The sequence below is a fragment of the Botryllus schlosseri genome, chromosome 13 (genome assembly GCF_051294905.1).
Source record: "Botryllus schlosseri isolate E-star chromosome 13, Bs_hap1, whole genome shotgun sequence".
In the NCBI taxonomy this organism is placed as follows: domain Eukaryota; kingdom Metazoa; phylum Chordata; class Ascidiacea; order Stolidobranchia; family Styelidae; genus Botryllus; species Botryllus schlosseri.
The window spans coordinates 8,214,488-8,223,363 of NC_137248.1; the positions used below are offsets into that span (position 1 = coordinate 8,214,488).

Consider the following 8,876-nt stretch of genomic DNA (forward strand, 5'->3'; position numbering starts at 1 on the left):
TCTTTTGCCTCGGTACATGGGATTACTTGTTGAGATTACAACATAACCTACTATCTTGCAATTGAATGGCTACAGGATCATATTTCACCGATATCTTTTGTGTGAGCACTGAGCATGTGTGGCGCGATAGCCTTCTCTAGATGATACTTCTTTACAGATCGGGAAGGTCTTTGGTAGTACATACCCATCAGATATAATTTCGCTTCCTGTCTGCGATTGATTGCGAATTTCCATTCTGCATGGTTAATTAAAAACAGAATATAGAATTGAGTGTAATCCCGAGATCCACCCGAAAGATCTTGAGAATTTGCGGCTATAGTTATTACGCATTCTGTGATTCGAACGCTATACTTGGATTTTGCTTGAGAATATGCCAACTTGAAGGTAGTCGTTATGGATGGAGAATATATAAAGTTAACATGTTTCATCGGAAAACTTGCGATAGGCTATCGCTTACGGCAGTTTATGATCAACTCTCCACCGATAGGTCAAGGGCTCTAGATCGCACGATATGCCCCGTTTCAATTTGTCCGATAGCTTCTCGTGATGAAATTGATTGTTGGTATATTAAAATAAAGCGACATGAGAGTAGTAAAGTGTTCTTGGATCACACCGTCGTTAATGGTGACAACAGTTTACAGATCGAGAGGAATGGAGTGGGAGGGCATGAGTCACAGTCAATGTTTTGGTTACGTGACCAATTGCTTCCGTAGTTGTAATATAGGCTATATACATGTAATAGATTGAGAATTATCTATAGAATTTTTCGTACTGCACCGACAGAAGCTATGGAAGAACGCCAGTGTTGTAATGAGCATTCGTTGTTTTGGTATCACGACGTCAACTAAGCAATTGAAAATCAATCCAATCAAGTCATATATCTAAAGTGACGGCGAGTTCTGGTTACAATGATTCGGGTTCACGATCTCAAGAGATTTGGTTGTCTTAGGACTCTAAGGACTTCCGCAACTACCACTATTATTCCCGCTGCTATATAGCCTACGTTGCTGGATTGTAAGCAAGGCGCCATGCCTGTCTAATGTCTATATTACGAGTTGTTTAGGAAAAGCAGGGCCAAAATCCAGTACGTTGGGAATATGGCAGTCATGTATCTACGCTTTTAGATTATGTTTACTAATTCAGGCCCATACTAGAAATCATTTTCATCGCTATCGCAGCTTTGAATTTTGACAAGTATATTTTTATTTCAGTTTAAGAATGCAGGCTATTCAGACTTATTGTAGGATGCGTCCTACAGGTGTAGATGATGTCAAATATGTGGTACATCAATCTGGCCCCGAAGAACCTACCGAAGAAGACTCGAAAAGCGGAAACCCTACATGGGAATCTGTTGACTTCTTATTGCCTTTGTATCAAGTGAATCCGTACAACCCTCCGAAAGAAAAGAAACACAGCTTCCTATTCAGGAAAGTTTTTGACCAGGACGCGACGCAAGAGGAGGTGTTCGAAATAACAGCGAAACCGGTATTAGAAAACGTCCTTTCTGGATACAATGGTACAATATTCACATACGGACAAACCGCCACAGGAAAAACATACACCATCCTCGGCGAAGATTTCGACTCCGAGATTTCCGAAAATCGAGGAATAATGCCACGATCAATATGCTACATTTTTGACCAACTCAATGAAAAAAAGGATAATGAAGGGGGGCATTTTGAAATTGAAGTATCTTATTTGGAAATTTATAAGGATGTAGGTTACGATTTATTGAGCGGAACACGAGAGGGTAGGAGAGTTACAAAGTTTGATGACTTGGTGCAAGTTATTGGTCGAACTGACGGGAAAAACAAGCTCCATCTTGTTAACCTTTCTGTACATTCAGTTAAGGGCAAAGAAGACGCGATGGAGCTTTTTATCAAAGGAAGTCAAAACAGAGTCTTAGCTGAAACTTACGTGAACGATGCATCATCAAGGTCTCACTGCGTGTTTACAATGGCGTTACGATGCAAAGACGAGAAAGGTTCGACAAAGTTTAGGATTTCGAAGCTGAATTTCGTTGATTTAGCGGGATCCGAAAGAGTCGGGAAATCACATCATGGAGACCGGTCCTTATTAGCAGAAGCGCGAAACATCAATCTCTCTTTACATCATTTGCAACAGGTTATAGTAGCCTTAGGAAAAACGGACGCAACGACGAAAAAACAAAAAACCAAGAAGAAACGAGGATACAGGGACCCGCACGAGAAACATATCCACGTGCCATACAGAAACACTATGATTACGACTGTTCTGAAAGGCAGCTTAGGAGGCAATTGTTTAACAAGTATGATAGCAACGCTAAGCGTTGAAAAAGACAACATCCAAGAGACATTGTCCACTTGCCAGTTCGGGCAACGGGTGGCGAGAATTCAGAATCGGGCAGTTATCAACCAAGCGGCAGACCTTGCCACTGTCGTTTCGCGACTCGAGGAGGAAAACCGTAAGTTGAGGGACCAACTCAGAGATGCAACCGCTACCAAAGTGGAGGAACCACTCACTGAGAGCGAGATGCAAACATTATCCCAGTTAGTTGCCGAGTATTTGGCGTCTGAAGAGAGCGAAAAAGAGCTCGAGGTGGTCGATGGCACGTTGCGCATACAATATTGTTACCAGAAGCTAAAACAATTTGCCGTTGCTGTGGATAAAACTGATAAAACAGACAAAGCGGAGAAAACGAAGAAAAAGAAGAAAAAGAAATCAATGTTAGGGTCTTGAAGTCATTATTTTCCACAGGCATTGCAATCATTCTTACATTTGGCTTGGACCTCTGTAACCAGTTATGAGGGCATTTGGGGAGGAGATAAATATTGCCAATCATTTAGAGTGGCACTAAATATTGTCCCTCAGCTATCCAAGCTTCGCTTTCACTGGTGGCTCGTGACACAACAATTTGTAGGTTAACTGTGCAATAGCTAGACTATTTGTTTGTTTCCACCCGTTCGTATTCGTAGAGCTTGAGTATAGTAGGCAACGTTTCAGTACTATCAGTATTGTTTTTTGTGCAAATATATTATATTAACTTGGTAAACGTTTCAGGATTCTGATCGTAATCGATGTTGATAGCGATTGTGGTCTGAGTGTATATCGAAACGCAATATTTTATCAGGGTGTATCTGATCACATGGTTGTAATGACTCGACTCGCGTCGCGATTGTTTTGGTGACTTGTACTCCAGTCATTGCGTTTGACTCGGACAAGTCATATGACTCCAGATTCGAACGGCTAAGACCGGCATTCCATCGTACTCGGACTTGAATCCTTGGTGATTGAAAAGGACTCCGCTTGAATCGAGTCAAAACTATAAAAGTAGAATTTAGTTGTGAGTCGGCACTCGGGACCTTGTGACTTGGTTACAACCCTGGCGTATCACCAGAGGTGGTCAAAGTAGTCAAAAAACTACTCAAGTAGAAGTAGAAGTAGCGACGAAAAAAATCTACTCAGCTACTAATAGAAGTAAGTTTTCCATGAGCAATCTAAAACTACTTGAAGTAGAAGTGGAATTGAGGGACTTTAAATCTACTCAAGTAAGTAAGTAGTTGTGAAAACAATCGTAATTCGTTCGCATGGATTGTCAAATGTGCAAATTGAGCTATGCGAAAGGTGCAAAGCTGGATTTTTATTTATGCATACCAGGAGGTATCCAATTTTCGACAGCATAAGCATTCGTCCGCATCATGGGATGAAAATGCTAGTATTGATATGGAAATGCGATACTAATCCTCTGTATACTCGAACAGCACGTTTTAGAAAATATCATGGTATCGCCCCCCTTCCCACATTATAAGGCCCGTAGTTCAGTCAAAGAGAAGTACGGAGAAGTTGTATAGGATACGAAGTAAACGCCTTGCGCGATTAGTAAACGTTAATAAAAAATATGGTGGATCGTAAACATGGCATATTGTGTTATAGCTTTATTTCCAGAAATTAAAGGCATTACTTCATTTGCTTTCAGGCTTCAACATGTATGTTATCCATGCAAAAGAACTGATGTTAATTAGAACTCAAAGTATATGATAGTGAGAATTGAAAGTGAGATCCAATTACTACTAAAAGTGGAACATTAGTTTCGAAGGTTGGTATGCTAAAACAGCTCTGAAACTAAAAAAATAAGTCGGAGTCCACTTTTCCAGATTAGGACACGCCATGGACTGCTAGATTACGGTATGATAAGTAAATGCTAGATTGCGAAACATCAGTTTCAAACGTTATGATGAGCCATATATAGGCCTACTGTGTTACTTTTATACTTCAACAAGTATGTTATCCAGACAAAAGAACTGATATGATATTAATTAGAACTAAAAGTATATGATACTGGAATTGAAAGTGAAATATAAATGCTACTTCTAAAAGCGGAAAATGTATTTCATTTCTTCAGTCCAGAAAGTTTCAAAGGTGGTATGCTAAAACAGCTCTAAAACTAAAAAAAAGTCTGAGTCCACTTTTCCAGATTAGGACACGCCATGGACTGCTAGATTACGATTAGGGCTGGGCACAATGATTCGAGTACTACCAAATTATATTGTTAAATTAATTGGCACTCAACTTAGCGATAGTTTGGTTACTCTCTATAACCACTCATCAAATCTAGGAATCTTCCCAAACTATCTCAAAATAGCTAGAGTCATTCCCATATTCAAAAATGGTGACTGAGACATTATCTCAAACTACCGGCCATTATCTATCCTGTCGCCCTTTGCAATTATCTTTGAAAAACTATTATTTCAAAGACTAAATGATTTCTTATGCCACAAAAAATTGTTAAATCAATGCCAATTCGGATTTCGACAGAATCATACTACCTCTCAAGCTGTTATTCATATGACCTCGAAACTGTATGATATTCTGTGTGCGAAGCAAACTGGATGTGGAGTATTTCTCGACCTGAAAAAGGCTTTTGACACAGTTGATCATACTATCTTGATAAAAAAAACTTGAGTATTACGGTGTTCGTGGAATTGCAAAAAAACTTTTCAGTTCCTACCTGAGAAATCGATCCCAGTTTGTTGAAATCAATTCAATCAAGTCATTGGAACTACCAGTAACTACAGGTGTTCCACAAGGCTCTGTGTTGGGGCCACTATTATTCATCATATTTATAAATGATATTGTCTACTCCTCCCCAGGAAATATTACACTCTTTGCAGATGATACTAGTATTGTCACATCTGGATTTGATAATGCATCTGCCATTGACAATACTAACTCTGAACTAACCTCCGTTAGCGATTGGGTGTCTTCGAATAAATTACATATCAATCCCCTCAAATCCAAAATTCTAGTATTTGACTCTAAAGGATCTCTCAACAATGCGATCGCAGAATTCAAACTAAAGGACTCTTTGATTAAAACCAGTCAATCTGTCAAGTATCTAGGTATTATTATTGATGATAATCTAGTATGGGACCATCACATCAACTAGATAGCAAGCAAAATATCTCGTGGCATTGGTGCACTCTATCGCCTGAAGAAGCTGGTTCCAATACCACTTCTCCTACCTGTTTATCATGCGCTCGTCCACTGCCATCTTACATATGGAATAACAGTGTGGGGCTGCTCTTACAAGAAGCATATCAACAAGCTCCAGGTATTACAAAACAAAGCCACTAGGATTATATCTAATATACCTGCACGTAGCAGTGTCAGTCCTGAATTTAGAAAATTGGGCATTCTCAAGGTCTCGGATTTGTATGAATTTGAAATTGTAAAAATCATGAAACAATATAATGAAAGAACATAACCTGAATATTTCGACAACTTTTTTCAATGCCCCAATTCAATTCACCATTATAACACAAGATTCTCACAGAATCAGTCCCTATTTGTTAAATTGAATTCATCAAGACTGTCATGAAATTCCCTATCTTATATAGGTGTGAAATTTTGGAACAATGTACCAACTTTCTACCGTACTCTTCCTTATCATACATTTAAAGCTCGCTATTGCAAATTTATATTATCCAAGTACTAAGAAGAACATATCTCATGACCACAGTGATGTTGTTTGTTGTTTTGATTCATTTAATATGCTACAATAATATTACCACTGTGTATACACTGTACATGGGTCAAATTGTTATTTTCTGATCACACTGTTAACTATGGTAACCGTCCTTCACTAGTGTTGTGGTCTTTTATTTCGTTACTCTTTGCGGTGCTACTTGACTGAGAGAAGAAATTGATCCATGTTATAAGTAATACTGCCAATATGCTTGGGTGACTCCGGCCTAGAAGACTTCGGTCATATCGGGTCTCCCAGTCTATATACCGTGTAAATTATAGATAGGAAAATTTAAAAAATGTATACTACTGGACGTGAATGTTTGTGGACATTGCCTTTACTATATTTCATGGTTAATCAATAAAAGAACTCTCTCTCGAATCTGAATCGAGTATTAATATTAATGATTCGAGTGGAGTAGTAAAATACGATTTGTTCGAGTACTGAAATTATACGCTTCTCGCTACTAAAAGTTAATTTATCAACGAGAATTATAGTTTCGGTACTCATTTTCACTATTGAAGCCTTGAAACCTTGGTTGGCGGTATCGTAGCATATGAAACATATAGTACAAAGCTACGAAGGTTACTGGACGTACGACATTTCCGAAGTCATGATTATCCCACAACATTGTCACCAAGTGGAATGAAATCGGTATGGTCCAAAAATGCCAAAGTATCATTTATGAGATGAATAGCAGGCATGTGACTATTCTTTGTAGCTGCATAAACGGTACATATTTGACGTATGGACGTATTACATTATGTTATGACGTCATAATGGGGGATGCTCGATTAATCGACTCGAATCGAAGCATATTACGTGATTCAGAATCGATTCACCCAGTTACTCGATTTTGCCCAGCCCTAATTACGATATAGGTAAATGCTAGATTGCGAAACATCAGTTTCAAACGTTATGATGAGCCTTATATAATATATATACCGCGATGAAATATTTCATATGGCCGAAGGGCGACAATGCGGTGTGAACGGAACCATGCCAACCCGCTACCTAAATTATATTCACCGATATATATACTTTCGTGAAATCATACTGGTTAGTGGTTACTCGGTATCCACTGCGCGCGAAGCACGACGAAAGTTCTGGGCTTTAGTCAACTTTTATGAAAATTAGATGTTGATACTCCATGAAAACAGCCCCGAAATTCCTCAGGCTATCTTCCTGATTGGGGGTCTAAACTACTTCTACTTGACAAACTGAAAATAGCGAAAAGTAAGTAAGTAGATCACAAAATATTACGAAGTAGAAGTAGTGAAAATCAGATCCACTCGAGTAAGTACCAGAAGTAGAGGAAAACTACTTGAGTACTTCGAAAAAGTAGAAGTACTTCGTTACTGACCCCCTCTTTGTATCACTGCATCAGCATCAATCAATCAATCAGGTTTATTAATATTTTCATCGTTTCAAAAACATCACAAGACTGCGATACAATGAAAAGATAGGAAGGTGTCGAAACAACTTGGAGTAGCCATTAAGATCAGACACCCACCTTAGCCTTTCATCGGGACTGACTTGTATTGTCAGTATAGAAAAATGGGTCGTCATTAATCCAGTGAATTGGGAGTGACACAGTGAAGAGAAGTCGATAAACGCAATAATAACTGGTGGATTTGGCCACCATTTGCTGTAAATATGCATATCAAATTATATTAATTCTTGGCTATTAATATAATTCAATAGAGAAACAGAACGCTGATATTTGTGCCAAAGATGAATGAGTTCTGAAAGGCCGACTGCTAATCGTAGCCGGTTCTTGCCAGTATTTCGACGGCATGGCCTCCAGTCTCATCGTAATACGGCCACCGATACAATGCTGGAAATGCGGGTGTTTATATAGCTCAGTATGTCGGAAACTTGATATTCTGTGACTGTCAGTTTTAGTTCCGCTTTCCGTGCGCATACTTAACCGACCAGACTAGACTTATGAGACGATGCGTAGGCCTAAGAGTGTCTGTTAGCTAACTCAGTTGGCTACGTTCGTTCTTCAACGCTATATACTTTATTATTACAGAAGAATTGTGATACAGGAAGCGTAGATGAGTGCTAATTGGATTTGAGAAACGTGGATGTAAAGATTTTGACCAGATTCGGATAGAATATGGATCTACAAATTTACAATAGCTAAAAGTTATGGCTTAGTTGTGTTATGAATTTGTGTCGGTCGTGAGTGTGGAATCGGATATCTAGCCTCCGGGAAGTGAGTCGAATTAAAATTAAATATTTATACTTGGACTTGAAAATCAAACCAGCAATATGATTTGGTTAAGGTTTACAAAGTCTAAATCCCACAATCTCTGCTAACAGGTTACGTCGCCGGTAACTTGGTTGCATTGGTTAGCTCAATATTATGTCAATGAAAGGGTTAGTGGCAAATCGTTTATTCCATTGCATTCTATTTTAGAAACCTTTATTTTGCTGGAACTATCGTGTGAGCACGTATATACACCAGTGTTGGGATCAAGTCACTACCTTCGAGTCACGAGTCATTTCGAGTCATTGCACATTTTGACTCGAGTCAAGACAAGTCAATTGATTTTCGAAGGTGACTCGAGTCAAGTCAAGTCACTCGATTTTTGGAGGTGACTCGAGTCAAGTCGAGTCAAGTCGAGTCAAGTCAAGTCAAGTCACGAGTCAAGTCACAATTCAAGTCAAGTTGCCTTTTCGAAGTATGAGGCGTGGTTACGTCGTTGCATTTTGCTAGCTGTCTGAGCTGCCGATTGCGTGGTCATTGATTTTGAACAGATGAACCAATATAGAGTTAATTATCCACGCAAGAAGGCATTGTATCGCTCACATATACGTAATACTGCGAATTGCATAGCCTCAGTTTATAATTACCAGCCGAAAC

At 39.0% G+C, this 8,876-nt stretch overlaps 1 pseudogene; it reads left to right on the forward strand.

The window, feature by feature from the left end:
* The first annotated feature begins 229 nt into the window (after positions 1 to 229).
* On the forward strand, positions 230 to 3,031 carry LOC145454588 (kinesin-like protein KIF6 pseudogene; annotated as a pseudogene).
* Positions 3,032 to 8,876: the final 5,845 nt, after the last annotated feature.